The sequence below is a fragment of the Pteropus alecto genome, unplaced genomic scaffold, assembly GCF_000325575.1.
Source record: "Pteropus alecto unplaced genomic scaffold, ASM32557v1 scaffold72, whole genome shotgun sequence".
Taxonomy (NCBI): Eukaryota; Metazoa; Chordata; class Mammalia; order Chiroptera; family Pteropodidae; genus Pteropus; species Pteropus alecto.
The window spans coordinates 1972288-1992108 of NW_006436811.1; the positions used below are offsets into that span (position 1 = coordinate 1972288).

Sequence of the window (19821 nt, forward strand, 5' to 3'; positions counted from 1 at the left end):
CCAAATAAATGGCTAAAGATTTTTTAAAGCACAGAATAAAGCAATTGTCCTGAAAATAATTACTATTTTAGAGACAATAAAAATTAACCTCAGAAACAGTTTAGATTTGTTTGGTTCTTGCTTATTTAATCCTCTTCTGTAATAAAATTTATGCTTCATATCTTTATGTGTGATGTCTTCTTGTGCAATTTTAGTTACATGCTGTAATGCGCTAAATGATGGGTCTCAAACTGTAGTTAAAGAAATCAGAAGGAACAAGGTAAAGACATTTTTTTAGACATTTTTCGTGAGTTTATATATATCATTCACCATGAAAAGAACACTTAATAAGATCATACTTGGTTTCAAATCTAAATGAATTTGAAAGTTTTAGATTAAAAAAAATAAATATATAAATAAAATGAAAGATAGTAACTTTCTCTTATTAATTGATACTAACCATAACAATAAAATAAATATATCCATCATAATAAATCTTTTGACATTTAAATGTTTTCTAATGTAAGGCCCAGACAGATCTATCTCAGCTCTTTTGCCATGCTATATCTCCTGCTATTGAAGTGTAATACTCCTTTAAAACCATTATCAAAACAATAATAATCCTTTAAGAACTAGCCCTAATGCCATCTACTTTGAATTTTCTTTTAGTCAGGATACCTTCAGCTTCACATCGCTGAATAAAAATCCAACACAAAATAAAATTAGTTTTTTAATAAAAAAATATATTATTGCACAAATTAAGAATCTCAAGATAAGATGTTTTCATGGCTGATAAATGCATTAGCCCAAATCATCAAAAGTCCGATTTCTCTGGATTCATCTTTTCAGCCTGCCATCCTTTCAGTGTTAGTAAACCTCATGATTCAAAGATGGCTGCCATTATTCCAGACGTCAAAGAAAGATGACACCTTTGAAAAACTGAAGGATGAAAAAAATCTCACCTCTTCCTTGTGTTCCTTTTAAAGAGTGAAGACAATTTTCTCAGATGTGTCTAGATCAGTTATGCCTTATTGGATAGAATTAGGTCACATGCTATTCACACACCTAACTCTCAAAAGACAGAATAGAATTACAGTGATTACTTAGCTCTAGGTTAATCAGGATCAACTAGCTTGTGGCTTTCTGCTACCTAAACACAAGTTCTAACAGCAAAGACAAAGGATATTGGTGGCGCTATTGGCTTAGCACTACAGTGTCTGACACACACACTTTAATTATTTATCTCATATCGATTACAAATCATCACTCTTCTCCTTGAATGATACTTATTTTTTGTAAGAGCCTTACATACATTTGCAGAATACAAGTAACTTTACAGGACAGACCGCATTGAAAAGCTTTTTTATTCCACATTTTGCTTGAGATAGTGGTTTAATTATCATAGGTAATCAATAAAACTTTTCTGAATGAATGAATACATTTATAAGGTTTTGTTTGTCTGGCATGTGGTTTTCATTTGCAGAAGTTTATTCTTAGCTGTGACTGAATAGATTTTTTTCTTGACTTGGTAAAATGTTTCCTGAAGTATATTTTGGAATACTTGTTCCTTAGAAGAAAACGTTTTAGGTGTAGGAAAGGAAGTAGAAATATAATTTGCTTCTTATACAAATAGAATAGATATTTTTAAACTATAAACTTTATAAATGAATTATAACAATATAAAGAAAGATGAAAATTGGTTCATTTTAATAATGTTATCTCTGTTTAAAGTAAATCTGCAATAATTTTAAATTACCTGCTTTGGTACAATTTGGTGCAAAACTTTCCTGAAGTAATATAAACAACAAATACCAAGAGATAATTTTTGAGTTCTATCATTTGTCATTAAACAAAAAAGGAATAAAAACGAATCATATATTTTATGTGTATTCTATTACAAAGAAATTCAAACACGTATAAGGAAAAATCTAGCACATCCTTGTCATTCACATTTCTACTATCCTAGTCCATGGTGCCATTTGTTTAATCTGGACTTTTACTCCAAGTATCTGCACTTGATCAACTCCAATCTAATCGACAAAATTCTACTGTATCGATCTATAACATACAGATCCAGTCACATCAACTTCTGATGTGACATGTGTTGATTATACATGTTTAGAGAATTGAATACAAACTCATTGCTATGGTAATCAAAACTCTTCCTAAATTAGACCCAACTCAATTTTTCATTCTTTTTTTGATATTAACAAACAACTTATTCTTTAGTCTAATTGTACATTCACAATTTCCCACAATCAATCTCCACTTTCTCCATCTATAGTCTCATTTATTTCAAGATACATCTAAATTCTTTTACTTATTTTTCGGAAGCCTTTTATTGTTTACTGTTATGTAATGTTTCTATCCAATTAATACTTTTCTTACTATAGCTCATAAATCACCATGATTGTTGAATAGTATTCTCCAAAAAAAGATAGTTTGAAGTTCTTACTCCCAGTACCTCGGAATGTGCCCTTATTTGGAAATAGGTCACATGTACAAATATAATTAAGATGAATTTGTACAGGAGTATGGTAGGTATCCCAAAATGACAGGTGTCCTTTTACAGGGAGACACATGGAGAGAACTTCAAGTGAGGACAAAGGCAGAGATGGGAGTTATGCAACTGCAAACAAAGGAACATAAAAGACTGCCAGCAAACCATCAGAAGAGGCAAGGAAGTACATATGCTCCTACATGTTTTAAAGGGAGCAAGACCCTGCTGATACCTTGATTTGAGACTGTCAGACTCTAAAAAGGTGAGACAGCAAAATTCTGTTATTTTAAGCCACCAAATGTGTGCTACTTTGTTAAGGAAGCCTTAAGCAATTAATATAGCTACTAAATTGTTTCCCTGGTTTGTTATAGGTATTCAAGGATTTTACTTCCCTCTTTCTCCTCTAGCAATCCTCCTATTTCAACATACTAATATAAACTTTGTCCTCCTCCTATCATAAGCCATATAAAGGTAACAATTTTATTTTACCTTTAAATGTTTTAATCATTTTTGAAACCCCTTCAGTGACTTAACAGTAACTGCTGCCTAATAAAAAGTAAGTTAAAACATTCTGAGAAAATATAATTTAGCTCTCCTTTTAAGTGAACTGAAATGCTTCAGGCGAACACCTAAAGATATTTACAAAGTAATTCTGATGTCTTACATTTCCTCAACAAACCATCTGGCACACAAAAGCATATGTCTCCTGACAAATAATGAGTTCCAAGGACTACCCAACTTAAAACACACAAATGCAAAGATAAACACACAGTCATTTGTATAGATATAAGTAAAACTTTAGTAACTTTAAAGCACATTCTATTTTGACATTTAGAATGTATAAGTGATTGGAGCAAGAGATCTGAGTACTAGTTAATTGCACATACATATATAAAAGTAGAGAAAATAGACTATTAAACCTTTATATATATAGTCACTCAACTTCAGATATTATTATTTTATGACCAATCTTTTTCATATATGTCTCCACAGTTTTCATCACAATCTAATGGATTATCAAAACATGTTTGTGTATTTTTTTAAATTTCTTCTCATCAATCTCCTATCCTGTATCTAGCACTTTCTCTACCACCGAGATGCATTTCTGACAGGCTATCTTGAAATACCTGTATGAGACTATTTCTGATCTGGATATCTAGAATATCTATATGAGAATATTCAAAGGTAAGATGTGAAAGGCAGGAATTATAGAGTTTGAATGTCAGCTAAATTTGATATGGTCTGTGTTGAGAGGACACAGGGTGTTGGATTTTTATTTACTTGTAAATATATAAAAACCACTTAATATGTGTAAAAAGAAAAATCGAGTCTTTTAAAAACATGTCATCAGTTGAAGTGGAAAAGTCTAGAAATTCAGGTTTGACATAAGTTTGAACAGGTAAATGTTGGCATGATTTGATAGGAGAGAATGAATGTTAAAGAATAGTACTTTGAACATCTGACCTCCCATTGCCAATAAGGAATTTTCAATAAGCAAATTAATGTGAAACAGGCAAAAGGGCCTCACAAGTGTTAGGCAATTCAAGCAATATGAAAGAGATGACTAATACTTTGGAAAAGGAGCACTATATAATATTCTTTATTTCCAATTCATTCATTTAAAATATATATTTATTGTTTGCTTAATATATGTGTACCATACTCTGAGTTTACAGTAATAATTTAAAAATCAAATAAAATTTAAAAATTAAACTTAATTTGATTTTTTAAAAAGTCTGATTCATGCTTTATACTCTCATAATAGAAACTTATTTTCAATAAGTAATCAAGAAAACATGTAATTTCAGGTAATGAAAAGAGTAATAAAGTCAAATGAGCAAAATAAAGGGATAGATAGTGACTTCAGGAAAGACTCTCTTACTTAGGGTGGTCGAAAGCCTCTCTGAAGAACCACATTTGAATAGAGATATAAATGACAAGCAGAAGTGAGCCACACAGATATCTGGATATCTGGATATCTGGAGGAATAGCTTTGCAGACAGAGAGGACTCTAAGTCAAAGTTCCAGTGTGAAGGGAACAGTAGGAAGGAAGAAAGTGCTGAGTGGTCAGGTTAGAGACCTGCACAGAGTTGATTAGGTAAGTTCATGTAGACCAGTAGGCCACGATAATGAGTTTGGCTTTATTCTAAATACTTTTGAAGGCCATTTATAAGGTTTAAGACAGTAGAGTGACATGAATTAATTATAATGTATAAGTCACCCTGGCAACTTGGTACAGGATTGACTCTAAGGGAGGTGGAAGGGTAGAAACAGGAAGACAAGTTGGGTGCTATTGCAGCAATTCAGAAAAATATAAAGGTGTTTTAGGCTAAGATGGCTAGCAAATTACTGGATTCCAGGTGTATTTTGAAGGGGAAACAGGTGAAAATTTTTGATGGATTGGATATGGATTCGAGGAAAAGAGAAAAATCAATACTGACAACTAGATTTTTGGCCTAAGCACCTGAGCAAAAGTAGTAACATTTACTATAATGGGAAAGACTAGGACTGGAAGAGTTCTTTGAGAAAATTCATATTATTATTTTTTGGCCATATTTATAGTGAGAATCTTATCCAAATAGAATTGCCCCTTGTTCACTGTTGTCCACCTCTTAATAAAGCTAACATTTTTAAGTACTTATTTTAAATGATATATATTTTTTTACTGGTCTCCAATCCATAATCAGACAAACACAATTCACAATTGTTAAACTAGTTTCTCTCTCTCTATATATAAATTTGTGTTACGAATTCTCATTTATATGCATGATATATACCTATATATACATATATATAAATTATTTCTTAAAATTATGCCTTTCTACTGCATATAACTGGTCATTAATTTAATTAAAAAACTTCACTGTTACTGGAAAAACATAGTTTTTTTTTTTTCAGAATACATGCCACATGTTCAGATATAATTAAAACATATTTTCATACTTTCTGAATTAAAAGTCTCATCTTTTATTATTAATAGTAAAACATTTTCATGTTTTTATACTTAAAGATTTTTTTATTTTGTGAATCCATTCTTTATTATACAAACTACTTTTATATTCTGTACTGTTTCCTGGGCAAAACTCCCATTAAATTCCCTGCACTGACCACCTAAAAGTTGTTTGTGAAACAAAATCAGACTGTGCAATGGTGATAGGTTAATTTTACTCTGGATTTATGGTGTCATTTTCTTGGCAACTGCAAAACTTCTCAATGCCAAATCTATATACATGTTAATTTGCCCAAGTTTGGAACATAAATACATTGTTAATGAATGTTTATATTTATTAAAACTATTTTCCATATCTAAATGTTTATTTTCATTACTCTGCAAATGGTGAGACAAATTTCTGAGAAGCACACTGAAGAAAACATTGGGAAAGTAGATGATTACCTATTAAATATGTCCATGTGGAAAAATCAAAATGGCCTCTGTTAGAGAAAATGGAGTGGGAAGAGCAAATTTGAGTTCTCAGTTGAGGAAAGAAAAATAGATTATTTTAATAATACCGTGTATCAGAGTGGCTTGGAATATTACTACAGCAAGCATTTAAAAAGATATGTTGAGATGTTTAAGTTAAAATATTATAAGTAAAGCTATAAAATGTATTAGAAACAACTTTTAAATAACTACTAGTAGTTATAAGATCCTCTATTTGAAGAAAAAAAGAACCTTACAAATTGATATTCAACATCCATGTTCTTAAAATCTTTCTAGCTTCTCTGCCATCAGAAAGTTTTCACTGGTCAATATTTATACTATAGACCCCTCTGCTTGCCTCTGTGTTGCTCAGCCTTTCCTTCTTGTCCTCTGCTAGTTTTTCTCCACCATCTCTTCCTTCTTACCAATCATCTGTAATATCTAACTACCTTCCACACATACATACCCAGACACTCGACTACTAAATTTATAATAATCTCCTAAAGAGATCAGCTTCTCTATCTCTCTTTCTGGCTCCTATCAATTATAAGATACATCAGATGGCTCACTCTTTAAAACTAAACTCCCCGTGTAGGGCTATCCATACGTTAAGAAAACTTCTGTAATCAGATGTTAGGGTTTTTTATTTGTGTGTTTGTTTTGTTTTGCTTTGTTTTTCAATCTAGCTGTTTCTAACAATTATGAAAATCATTTGGTCACATGAGTCAAGATTTTTATTGTATGCCAAATCAATGATGGATTTAAATTATTGGTCTAGCAGAAGTTTCTCGAGTATTAAAGCTTCTCAGGTAATTTACCTTACCTGATATTTGGTGCTGTACCAGTTAGGGTTTTGGCTGCAAACAATAAAAGCCAACTTTAGTTAATATAAAAGAAAAATTAATTAAATTGATGTCAAAAAGGTCATAGACCCAGTGAGTGGATGCAAAACCATGCTGGGGCACAAACTACCTTAGGAACAGTATCTGAAGTCTGGAAACTTACCTCGATGTTCCCTAGGTTTAACGCAACAGCAGTTATAAATCCACAGTTTTTCTACTGTGGTAGTTACAGAGCCTTAAACGATGCAGCCATCACATAGACTCCCTATCTGAAACGACATATTGTAAATTTGTGGTGACATTCAGAGCCGACAAATTGCTTTTCAGATATCAAGGGTGTTTAAATCTGGGCAAAATATAATTACAGTATTTTCACTTTACCCAAGGGGATAAGACTCCCCCCAGTGGTTGCTTGAAACCACAGATAATACCAAAGCCTGATATGGTATGATTTTTCCTATACATACATACCTATGATAAAGTAGAATTTATAAATTAAGCACAATAAAAGATTAACAATAATAACTAATGATAAAGTAGAACAATTATAACAATATACTATGTTAAAAGTTACGTGATCTTGATCTCCCTCGCTCCCAAAATATCTTACCGTACCTGCTCACCCTTTTTCTTGTGATACTGTGAGATTAAACGATGCTCCATGATGAGATGAAGCAAGGTGGATGACCTAGGCATTGTGACGTAGTATTAGGCTACATCAGTGTTACTCGAACATAAGCCTGTGGCACCACAGCTGTTGATTTGATAACCCAGATGGCTAGGGACTAAGGGACCTAGAGTAAGTATGGCACAGAGAAGCTGGACAAAGCGAGGAGTCACGACCCAAGCAGGATGAAACAGGATTGAGGAGATTTCGACACACTACTCAGAAGGAGGTGCAATTTAAAACTTATGAATTATTTCTGGAATTTTCCATGTAATATTTCCAGACTGTGGTTGGCCACGGGTAATTCAAACCATGGGAAGCAAAACCTTGGAGAAGTGGAGGGGACTATTGTATAAATACATTAGAGTCCAGTCGAGAAAAAGAAAACACACCAATTATCTGAAGAAGAATTTATTAGTGAAATGGGATTACTAAAAATAATTAAAGAGAACTCTAAAGGATACAGATATGAACAGTACTATATGTAGTAAATACATGTACTTGAGGTCTCCAGGCCCATGTGTAAACAGCTCGGAAGTCGCCCCTTGTCCCAGTAACAACTAAAAAACTAAACAGATCAAAAATCAACAACTCTCTTTGGATCTGTAAGAGACGCCATGTGGAGGACACAAGGAAAACCACTGCCCCAGGACCCGAGAGAGAGACACGAGAGCACAGGGAGTCACGGCTCCCAGAGCCCACACTCAGGACCAGAAACCTCTGGACTCAGTGCCAGCAGGAAAACCGCAACTGCAGTTGCTGAAATGCCAGTGGCTCCATGTTGACAAGCTTGAGGGTTAAAACCTCCAGGGAGACCCAATCACAGGGGGCCCACAATATGGTAAGGTTTACCTCCAGGAACTCAACCGCGTTTCCACAGTAAATATCAGAGAAAAACCTCTCACTTCTGGCAGGAGTAAGAGAAAAAGAAACATTTAAAAGTATGCTGGAGCAGTCTGTTCTTAAAGAGGCCTGCCCTCAGGAGAAACTAGTTAACCGGAGCCTAACCTGATAGGGTACTAGCCGAGCCCTAACTCACCCGGGGGAAGGGAAGTACAGGCCTACGTTGGTATTTCAGTTCAGTTTCTGTCCACTGCAATAAAGTGAATATCACAATAAAGCGAGTAACACAATGTTTTGGGTTTCCCAGTGCATATAAAAACTGTTACACTGTACTGTAGTCTGTTAAGTAAGCAATAGCATTATGTACATATCTTAATTAAATCATACTTTATTGCTAAAAATGCTAAGGGTCATCTGAGCCTTCAGTAAGTCACAATCTTTTTGCTGGTGGAAAGTCCTGTCTCACTGTTGATGGCTGCTGACTGGTGAGGGTGGTGGCCGCTGAAGTTTGAGGTGGCTGTGGCAATTTCTTAAAATGAGACAAAGTTTGCCTCATCGATTGACTCTTCTTTTCACAAACAATTTCTCAAAGATCACTGTCCACAGATCATCATAACAAATATAATAATAATGAAAAAGTTTGAAATATTGCAAGAATTATCAAAACGTGACACAGAGACACCAAGTGGGCAAATGCTGTTGGAAGAATGGCAGTGATACACTTGCTCAACAGGGGGTTGTCACAAATCTTTAATTTGTAAAAAACGCAATATCTGCAAAGTGTAATAAAGCAAAGCACAGTTAGGCAAAGTATGGCTATACCCAACTCCAGCTGACTCAAACCTTTCACATTTCACATGGAGAAGGGAAATACCCAACTCTAGCCCACTCGAGTCATCTTCATCCACCTAAATGGGAAAACAAACAAATAAATGAACAAACAAACAAACAAACAAAAAACCTGAGGAACTCCGGTGCAGTCCACAGCCCAGAGGCAGAGTCTCACTGAAAAACTGAGACCCAGTCGTGGGACTACAGAAGCTTCTCTTTCTCCTGCACCTGCCGTCACATTACTAAAAGCCAGTTTGTAGCAGTTCTTCTTAGCTGGAAGTAAGAATATGCCTACTGCACCCCTAATGATGCAAACTGGGAGCTGTGAAACTCTGGCTTTCCTAAACAAGAAGACGAAGGAAGCCACATGCTGGGTTGCTGGCGAAACTCCCTGGAGGACAAAAGCCATGGGATTCCCAGCACACTTCGCCCATGGAAGCCACTGTCTCTGGTGCCAGCCAAATACTGTGTAAAATGACAGCGAAACTTGCTGGAAGGTGATTACCACCGTGTCTTTCACGTTGTGCTAGCAAGAAAACTGCTCTTTCAGATCCTGGAAATATGCTACAGGATGAGAGCCACTGAGTCTCTTTCGTAACACTGGCAGTGTTCTGATATTCGCCTTCAGTTGTGGGTCTAGTGATTGCGATGGGTTTTGAAGGAGAATAAAAATTCTCTTTCAAGGTATCTGCAAAAGGTGAGGTTATCACAGTGTTTTAAAACAAAAGGTGGCTAGTCTCCTCTGACACGAGAGGGAAAGCTGCTTCCACTTGCAAGGGAACCTCAGGCTAACTTGTGAGTTTGACATCTTCATTTCATCTTAGTCCAAACAAATGTTTTTAATTCCAAGATTGGTTCCATTCTTTCTGAACCTAAGCAACATTCAATTGATATCATTTAGAAACCTTCACAATTATTGTTTGATTTTTGAGCAATATCAGCCTTATAGCTAAAAAAATAAGAGATTCGATGAGGGTTGTCGTGAAACTTCTCTGATTTTCAGATCATGATTTGAACTGAGGGTTAAAAGACTTGAGCTTGTCATTTATTTTTTGTAAATGTTCCAGTGTACTCAGTAGATTCCTCTCACACCATAATGCTTGTATGTATCATAATTACTTAATAGTCAAGTGCTGTAGTCACTTAGACTCCCAAGGCACGTGCTCCAGTTGGCACTTTATCAGAATCGACCACAGGTGGTAGTTTGATTAATTGTGATGCCACTGCATGCCTTGAATTATTAGCATCTTTCGTCCCAGTGGTCAGGATATCAGCACTGTGCTCAAGCCCATGGGCTTGACTAACCGATCCCTAAATCTCGTCTTTAAAGGTTTCTCTCCTAGGGCCACTTCCAGTACTAATTCTACTTCAGTCAGGATCCTGTGAGGAAATAGATACATTATAGTAATTATCACAGAAAAAATTTAACATAAAGAATGATTAACGAATACAGGAATAACAAAGGTAGGGAGTAGCCACTATATCTAAGGCCAAGGAAGGGTATTCAATGAGGAAAGAAACTTAGAAGTACTACCCCACACACACCCCAACCCAGAGTGCAAACTCAGATTTTGTCACAGAAGGTGTGGCTGTGGCCCACTGAATAACAAAATTTGCAGAGGTACTGCCGGCCACAGCTGCTGAGCAGGAAGCTGCCAACCAGGATGCCTGCTGTCTGGGGCTGGCAAGCAGAAAAATCCCACTGGACATAGGGTTGCCAGATAAAATAGAGAATGCTGGGCACAATTTGAATGTGTGATAAATAAAGAATAAAGGGTTAGTATATATAAGTATATCGCAAATATGGCAAAAAACATGTTAATCTAAAATTCAAACTTAACTGGATGTCTTGGATCTTTATCTGCTAAATACTTCAGTCCTATTCAGCAGCAATGTGAAATCTCTACAGGCATGCACCATTGGGTCTCCCACACATCACGAGCCAGGAAGCTGCCTACTGGATAATGGTGAGTCTTGCTGAAGATGTGGTCCCAACAGGTGTCCCTCAAACCACTGGCCACCAGAGATAGAAAGGATAAAACACACCAAAACCACAAAGAAAAGCTCCTTCTACTTTTCCTTTCAGATTCCTTTGGACGCCATCAGATAATAAACATTTGTACCAGGTATCAAAGAAAAAAATACCTGGGGATGGAACAGCTCCAATTACATAAGACAAGGCAAGAAAGAGTAGATTTGGAGCCAAAAAACAATAAATCTAACTATTTACTGCAGATATCGTTTAAAAATGTGATTTGATACCTCACTTGAACAAAATTATACAAGCAGTTATTTTTAAAGCTGCTTAAATCACCAATTCTATATTTATATTTTTAATTTTGAATCAAGTGAGCATTCATTTTCTATTCATGGATTTTTACACATTATAAAATTACACGTTTATAATATTTGTCTAAAAATTTATTTTAAAATGACACGTTCAAATGGTAGCTATACTCACTAGTGACAGTGAGCAAAGGCCTATATATGAATCATTTCTTCATAACTTCATAATTCATTGCTGTAGTTATACTTAAAAATTCAAATTTAGAGGTTGATAAGCTATAGAAATAAGCTAAACATAGTGTTTCTCTGATTATATGAGTTGGGATTTTTTTCCCTATACTAGTGACATTTTGCAATGATGGAGTTTCAGTAAACTGCTATTAGATGCATTTTTCTGGAGTAGAAAAATAGCAACTGCTAATTTTGGTTGGATAGAAAGGCCTACAATTATGTTCTCTTCTACTAGCAAAGCTATTGAAGATTTCCATGTTGTACAACGATGTAGTAGCTTGATTTTTAGGGACTTATGTGTCTAATCCATTGTGTAGTTCTGCTCTGTAGAGAGATATAATTAAGATATTTTTCCCCACATCAGGTAAAAAGTGAAGCATCTGAGGATTTTATTTCATTAAACTTTGAAATGAACTTAAGAAATGATTGAATTTAAATTTTATTCTTCAACATTTAGGTAAACTAAATGTTCTGAATACCCTTCCACATGCATGCTAAAAAGAGGTTATTTTTTAGAACTATAGCTGAGTAGATGGGAATGAAAATCTTGATGGGTCAAAAATAAAGGAAGAACTGAAAATGAAAGTGGTAAGGAAAAAAAAGGACTGCAGCTATATGAAGTGGTGAGGGGTGAGGATCGGATGTTGCAGTCTCAGTAACAAAAGTTTTGATTTTAATAGCCATATAATTGGTAAGTCTTGAACCCTCATATGGTGGGTAACTGAAACTCAGAAAATTTAAAGGGTTACATTATCAGTTCTTTGAACATTCAAGGGACTCACTATCACTAAACAAGTAGGTTAGAAAAACAATCTTTGACAGCTAAAAATAAAAAGAACTCATTTTGCATTGTTTGTGATTAATGTGGAAATAAAAATAATCTTTCCTGAGAATTAATAAATATGAGTGTGACCTCATATGAGTTTGAATATGTCACCTCTTGCGTGATCCAGGAACACTCAAGCCAACAAATTAATATAAAAAGTCATCTCAAGTGAGACCAGAAGTGAGAGACATGAGACAAAAGTGTTCTAGAAAGACGAAGTTTGATTTAGATTAGAAAGGATTCCCACAGATAAAGTCTCCCTGACTATGAAATCACAACCTAAACTGAGAGCAAGAATTTGCAGGCACAAGCCAAATTCTTATGTAATAAAATTATTAGATGTTTAAATGATGAATAAAATGCTTAAAGATATAAAAACATTATGATAATGAATAAGCAGGGCTAAAATGAACAAAATTGAACTTCTGTCAATAAAATATACACTAAAAATATAATCTCTATGGATTGACCAAATAGCAAATTAGATCAATAGGGAATTTGTGAAGATATGGCTGGGAAATTACAGAAAGTAAAAACAAAGAGACCCAAAGAGATAGAAAATATGAAAAAGGAATTAAGAAAGGCAGAATAATAAGGTCCAACATATGTCAAATAGAATTTAAAATAGGAGAGGTTCTAAGAAAAAATAGGATAATGTAACCCTGAGTCTATAAATTTGAGAATAAGCGTAATTTCAAGTCTATATGGAACATTTATAATTTTTTTAAATATCAGTATACTAAATGTCACAAAGAACTCTCAACAAATAGCAAAGAAATATTATCATTTGGAACATGTTCCCTCATCACAATATAAATAAGTTATAATTCTATTTTAATACCTAAATTTTAAAAGTTCCACATTTTTAAGTTTGGAAGTTTTTGAATGGATATATAAATATCTCATAAGTCAAAGACTAAGTCATAACAGATAAAAATGTAACATCAATTTTTAATTTTTAATTTTAATTTAATTTTAATTAAATTTTTACCAAAATTTATTTGTTGAATCCAGCTAAAGTAGTATTTAGAAGAGAAATTTTGGTTTCAAAAGCTTACATTAGGGGAAAGACGACTGAAAATTAATGAGGTTAGACTACAACATGAAAAGCTAGAAAAAGAACTGAAGAATTATATCAAGAATGTAAAGGTAAAGAATTAATAAAAACAAAACCACAGTAAGAAACAAAAATATAAAAATTGTGGACCAATTAAACCAAAAGCTTACTTAAAAAAAAAAAAATCTTTAAAATCAGGATACATTACAATCAATAATATGTCATAGTTTAACTAGCAAATATTTTTTCTTAAGAAAATATATATTTGTGGTGCATCTTATAAATGACTAAATAAAATATCATTATAAGAAAACACTATGAGCAATTTTATGTCAAAATTTTTGAAAACAGACAAAATGTACTTATTTACAAAAATATAACAACACAATTAACACAAAAGACAGAAAAATGAGATAGGCATATTCGAAAATGTTTTAGCCTGGGTTTCCTTAGAAACAGACACAAAGTCTACAGGCGAGACTTGTGTAGAAATGTGATGCCAGGGAGAAGAAATACAGGACAGGAGGAAAAAAAGACTGGAGAAAAGGGACTGCCAGCCTAAGACGTGATTAAATTATCCTCAGCTCTAGATAAATAATGCTGAATCTAAGAAGATATGTCTCAAAACTCTTCACCAGCGGATAAAAGGTGGAAGGGGAGCATATATCCATCTGCTTCCATTCCTCTTTGGTCAAGTGTAGCCCAAGGTCATTACTTTTTCTGCATTTCTGGGTTGTGCATGACTGAGTAAAGAGTGTTTCTGAAGCTGGTCTCGTGATAGAAAATAAGAAGTACATGGAGTGGTTCCAGGTGATAGGATGCCCAGTTATCCTTGCATAAAGCAAATCAACATCTGCATAGAAATGGTCACTCTAGCAGTGATAAGGTTGAGAGAATTGTGAAGTGGTGTATAAGACATAACCAAAGTAAGTAATTATAAATCTACCAACCAAAACAAGCCCAGATAACTTGTGCCAGATATTTCCAAATTTCATGTAATTTATTCCAAACTGCAGGAAAAAAAGATTTCAAATTATAAAGTTTGAAACATCTGATAATGAATATTGAGAGCATAAGAAAAAAAATTGCATTCAATTTCATAATATAGACAAAAAATTCGAATTACAATGTTAACAATTTAAATTCATCAATTTATATCTATGAAACCAAACACTATCATTACTAGGTTTGATTTATACCAGAAATACTTAGATAGTTCAATATTAAAAACAAAACCTATGTAGTTCATCGTATTAACAAGTAAAAGATTTTTTTTTAAAAGTATGAGCATATAATAGAGGTAGTTTTCAAACGATGATATTTTAGTATTTGAAATTTAAAAAAATCTGGTCATTGGTTACCATGGCAAGGACAACCTATGTTGGTTAGTCATAGGCTTCAGAAACAGAAAACATTAATCTTATAGAGAGTGTTTAAGATAAGGGGAATTTAGGAATCGATAGACTTTTCGAGGCAGGTATAGTGAGTGTTATCCATCACCTGGTAAAACTTGATTACTCAGAGATGAGAGTGTTGTTGATTGGTTGATTCTCAGAAGCAAGTTCATTTGAATAAATCTTCCCCTGATTGCCTTTCAGAAGTTAACAGTTGATACTGATTGGTTGGCTTGGAAAAGTATGTCCATTTAGGCATATTGTTGGTAGAATAAACTGTTTAAATCCAATTGTGTTGTCTATAGAACAATATGCATTTTTCTAAATTTGTGAGAATATTAAAACATTTAATGATGTTTATGATAAAATATCTTGCTAAGTCTGGGAGCATCCTTAACTGGCTAAGAGGTATCTATCAAAATACGTACAAAAAAGATTACAATTAGTGATAAAATGATAGGAACATTCTTTTTTAATAGGACCATAACAAAGATGTCTATTATCACCACAAATTTTCAACATTTTACTAGTAGTGCTAGCCCAAACAATATGGCAAGAAAATATAATTTATATTTGGGCAAGATGAAAATGACATTGTTCTCAAAAGGGGTGTGTGTGTGTGTGTGTGTGTGTGTGTGTGTGTGTGTGTGTACATATATATATGTATGTATATATGCATATATATTTTTTAATCAAAGTTAATCTACAAAGATTGTAAGAGTAACTTTACTGTTTTGAAATCAATAGAGCAAATATACATAAGCAAAAATATTAGAAAACATAATTTAAAACTATTTTTATAAGAGCAATAAAAAATATTTAGAATATATTTTGGAGTTCTGTTTAGGAGGAAAAGACCCCTAAAGTTAGAGAACTTTAGGGTGACTTGCCGTAGCTCCATCTTTGGGAGTAGAGAAGAAACCCTGAGCATGGATAAAGCTTCCTACCCTGCATTCTCTGCCACCCTCATTCCAGTCACTATCATTAGAAGTTAAGAGGTAGTCCCAAAATTTCAGTTTTAAGATTACTCTAACCTTGGCTCTGCAGGAATCAAGCAACTGCCCCAACCCTGGGATCTCACATGCTACTAGAAAAATCTCCACATTTATAGATGCTGTAAATTTCTACCTTTAGATCAAGATTTATCAGTCACAGAATATCTTATATCCTGGGATTAAGTCACTTCCTACAAGAATCCCATGATACCCAGGTCATCACCACAAATTATTTACTCTAACCTCTTTCTTGACTCCATCTCCTACTTCAGCATATTCTGCATCCTTTTGCATCCTGTGGAATTTAATGTTGGTCTTTATAAAACTCTCTATATTTACAATCTCTCCTCTTCATCTTATTCTAACAAAAACCTAGAATTTCTCTCTTTTCTCAGGCTTCTCTGTACCCCTTTCAAATGACAAATTTAAAAGATCTCAACTACTGCACTATTCATTGCTTTAGAAATGTTATTTTTGCAGGTGTTTCTAACGGTGTACAATAGATATGGCTTTTTCATTATGGATTAGTGGTTGCTCTGTCGGTTGCCAGGTGACCAGGACAGAATTACTTTAAACACAATTTACTGTGAAAAAGTTCTCTAGACTACTTTGGTGATGAGAATTTTTGCTGCACATTGTTGATAGGGCTGGCCAAGATTTTTCTTTTTTTCCTCTCTCTCTTTCTCTCTCTCTCTCACTTTCTCGCTCTCTTCTTCTCTCTCTCAGGCCAGTTGCAAGACAACGCTACTTTGTAGTCTACTGCATGAAATAAAAGAGGCTGGTTTACTTTTGCTTTACTCTTACTCTGGTTTCATTTTAATGAGCAGAGGGTGTACCAGATACTCTACAAATTTAAATTTTATTTTGCAAGGCCTCAAAACTAAAGTATAGTTTGCAACTTGATTGGGTTTTGATTGCCAAGAGCCCTCAGGTCTTCCTATTTTCTGGCTTCTTCTCAGTTATCAAGAAGTCCTTTAATAATTTATCTTGTTATTCTTTACTATTTTCATTTATTTTATGCATTTGATGTGTTCTATTTAACATATTTTAATTGAAAGTTTTGTTCCCAATAATGTACCACATTTATCAAAATTAAAAGTCTTTAGAATATTATCTTTTATACATGTAAACTGAAATAAAAGAAGAGGACTGGGAATTAAACTTCTATATAGGACTCACAAACCCATCATGAAACAATCGTATAATTATATAGGAATATTTTGCATTAAAACATTAGAAAATATTAAAAATAACAATCTGAGTTGAACTGGAATATAGGAATACTATGAAACAAATGAAAGGTTTTCATATGTTTGTAACTAAACTAATTCCTTGGCAAGGTTGGCACAGCCATCTTTCTCACAAGTAATAAAAAAGGTCTAAAATTATGATGTGCCATGAACCCTGACCATTCCACATATGTGAGAAATTACATTTTTGGGATTAAGATTAGGTTACGCCTGAGGGCGTTAAGCCTGATCTTCACTGATAGTCTTCAGAGAGCTTCAAACATCTCTCCTGTTCTTATCCTATTTGCTATAGTTGGCCTGACCACTGAGTGGCAGCTACTACTTACAGGAAATTTATGAGCTAAGACTATTTATGGAGAAAGCAGCCCATCTCTCACCTACAGTAGAGTTAGAATTCCTCTATTGCCAACGGCATTGTAAAAAGAGAGATAAAAAATGAGTTTCTCTCTCCCTCTTGCTCTTGCTCTCTCTCTCTCCCACCACGTCCATTTATATAAACATATTTATATGTGTGAATATAAATGTACATACCTATGTAAAGATTGTAAACCTATTTTATGTAAACTGTTTGAATGACTACACATATATAACTGATTCCATACGAGTATCTAAATAAAACAGTTATATTTTACTATATAACAAACCACACCAAAATCCAGTGTTTTAAAATTATAAAAATGTATTATTGCTCACAAGTTTCTAGATCAGTCAGGCAACTTTGCTGATCTAATCCAGGCTGGGCTGATTTTGCCAGGCTTTGTTTATGTATCTACATCAGCTGGTAGTTCCCTTGGAGGCACACCGATCTGGTAATTGATACTGGTCACTTGCTCCTGGCATGCAGGAGGTTAGATTGGATCTGTTAATATGATCATGCCAGGGTTCCAAAAAAGAGAGGAAACACGCAAAGCCACTCAAGGCCCAGGCTTGGAACTAGACCAAGATCCCTCTCCAGACATTCTTTTGGCAAAAGCAAATATGAACGCTATCCCAAATGCAGACATTTTCTTTTTGTTGAGAGAAACAGTAAAGTCACATTGCAAAGTGTATGGATATAGGAAGGATTGACGAATTGGTGCCATTTTGAGATCCATCTACCTCAGCATGTATTACACACTCAGTTTTATAATTATGTGTATTTATGTTTTGAGGAGATTTTTTTTATATATATCTTTATTTTTTAGATGAAGTATAATTAACATGTAACATTATATTAGTTCAAGATGTACAACATAATGATTTAATATTCGTATACATTGTGAAATGATCACCACGAGTCTAGTTAACTTCATCATCTTAATATTAACAAATTGTTTTTTTCTTGTGAAGAACTTTTAAGATCTACTATCTTAGCTACATTCAAATATGCAGTATTATAGTCACCATGCTGTACAGTATGTCCCCACGACATTTATTTATAACTGAAACTTTGTATCTTCTGACTCTTCATCCATTTCTCTCACCCCTTACTCTTCACCTCTGGCAACCACCAATCTATTCTCTGTGTCTACAGGCTTACAGTTTTGTTCAATTTTTGTTTTTTAGATTCTATATATAAATGAAAATATATAGTATTTGTCTCTGTCTAACTTATTTAACTTAGCATAACATCTTTAAGATTATCCATCTTGTCACGAATGGCAAGATTTTATTATTTTTTATGGCTGAATAATATTCCAGTGTGTGTGTATATGCCACGTTTTCTTTATCCACTCATCCATTAATGGGCTAAAGAGATCTTTAAGTTGCATTGTATGCAACACTTAACATATGGCCTCATAATAACTATGTGCTCCATGAATATTGATAATGCTAACATAAGTGTGAGAAAAATTATGACAAAATGTAGTTTTACAGATATCCACAGTTATGCCAGTTATTATTTTATACTACAGAATTTGTTAATCTACCCTTTTTCTGTATTTTTATTGTAGTGATGACTATTATCTCATACTTCAGTGATTTGTTTATTCATATACATATTTGTTCAACAAGGAGTTTCTTAGTGCTTCCTATGTTCCAGTGACAGCATTATATGCAAGCAACAGTCAAAGAAAAATAAGAGTGAAGGTAAAAATAATTGAAATAAAGACGTCAAAGAAAAAAGGCAACAATCAATAAAAAATTGACTTATATTTTTCATATACATTAGCAGTGAATCTATTATTAAAAACAAATTTACTTATATTCCCAACATTTCATCATGTTCTATATAGTTACAAACTATGAGTATTCATGTGTATACATATAGAGATATTTATAGGTAGAATAATTTTTTTTAATTATCTTACAAATACAGTGATCAAAATATAATATTTCACATTAGTAAAAATAGCTAATATCTATGGACAAAATTTTATGCACTAGGTGCTTTATTTAGATTAGTCTTTTTAATTTTTAATCCTATGGAGTAAGTACTAGTATAATATCCATTTTAACAGATGATGACAATGAAGATCAGCAAAGTTTAACAACTTGTCAAAAATCATCAGCCTGTAAGGAAAAGAGCTGAAATTCAAACTTAGGCTTTGAGATTCTTGAAATATTTGATTCTATGCTATTCAACTTTCTCCACTCTTCCTAGGGGAATTCACTGCTATAAAATCACGGGAACTGCCGCTTTCTGTATTTTCCCAAATACACAGAGAGGAAGTTATTATTATAAAGAAAGAAGACTTCATCCTCATTATTGATCTTTA

General features: G+C 33.6%; 1 pseudogene; it reads right to left on the reverse strand.

The window, feature by feature from the left end:
• The window catches only part of LOC102887679, a 39013-nt pseudogene extending 31575 nt beyond the window's left edge, over positions 1-7438 (reverse strand).
• Between the last annotated feature and the right edge of the window lie 12383 nt (positions 7439-19821).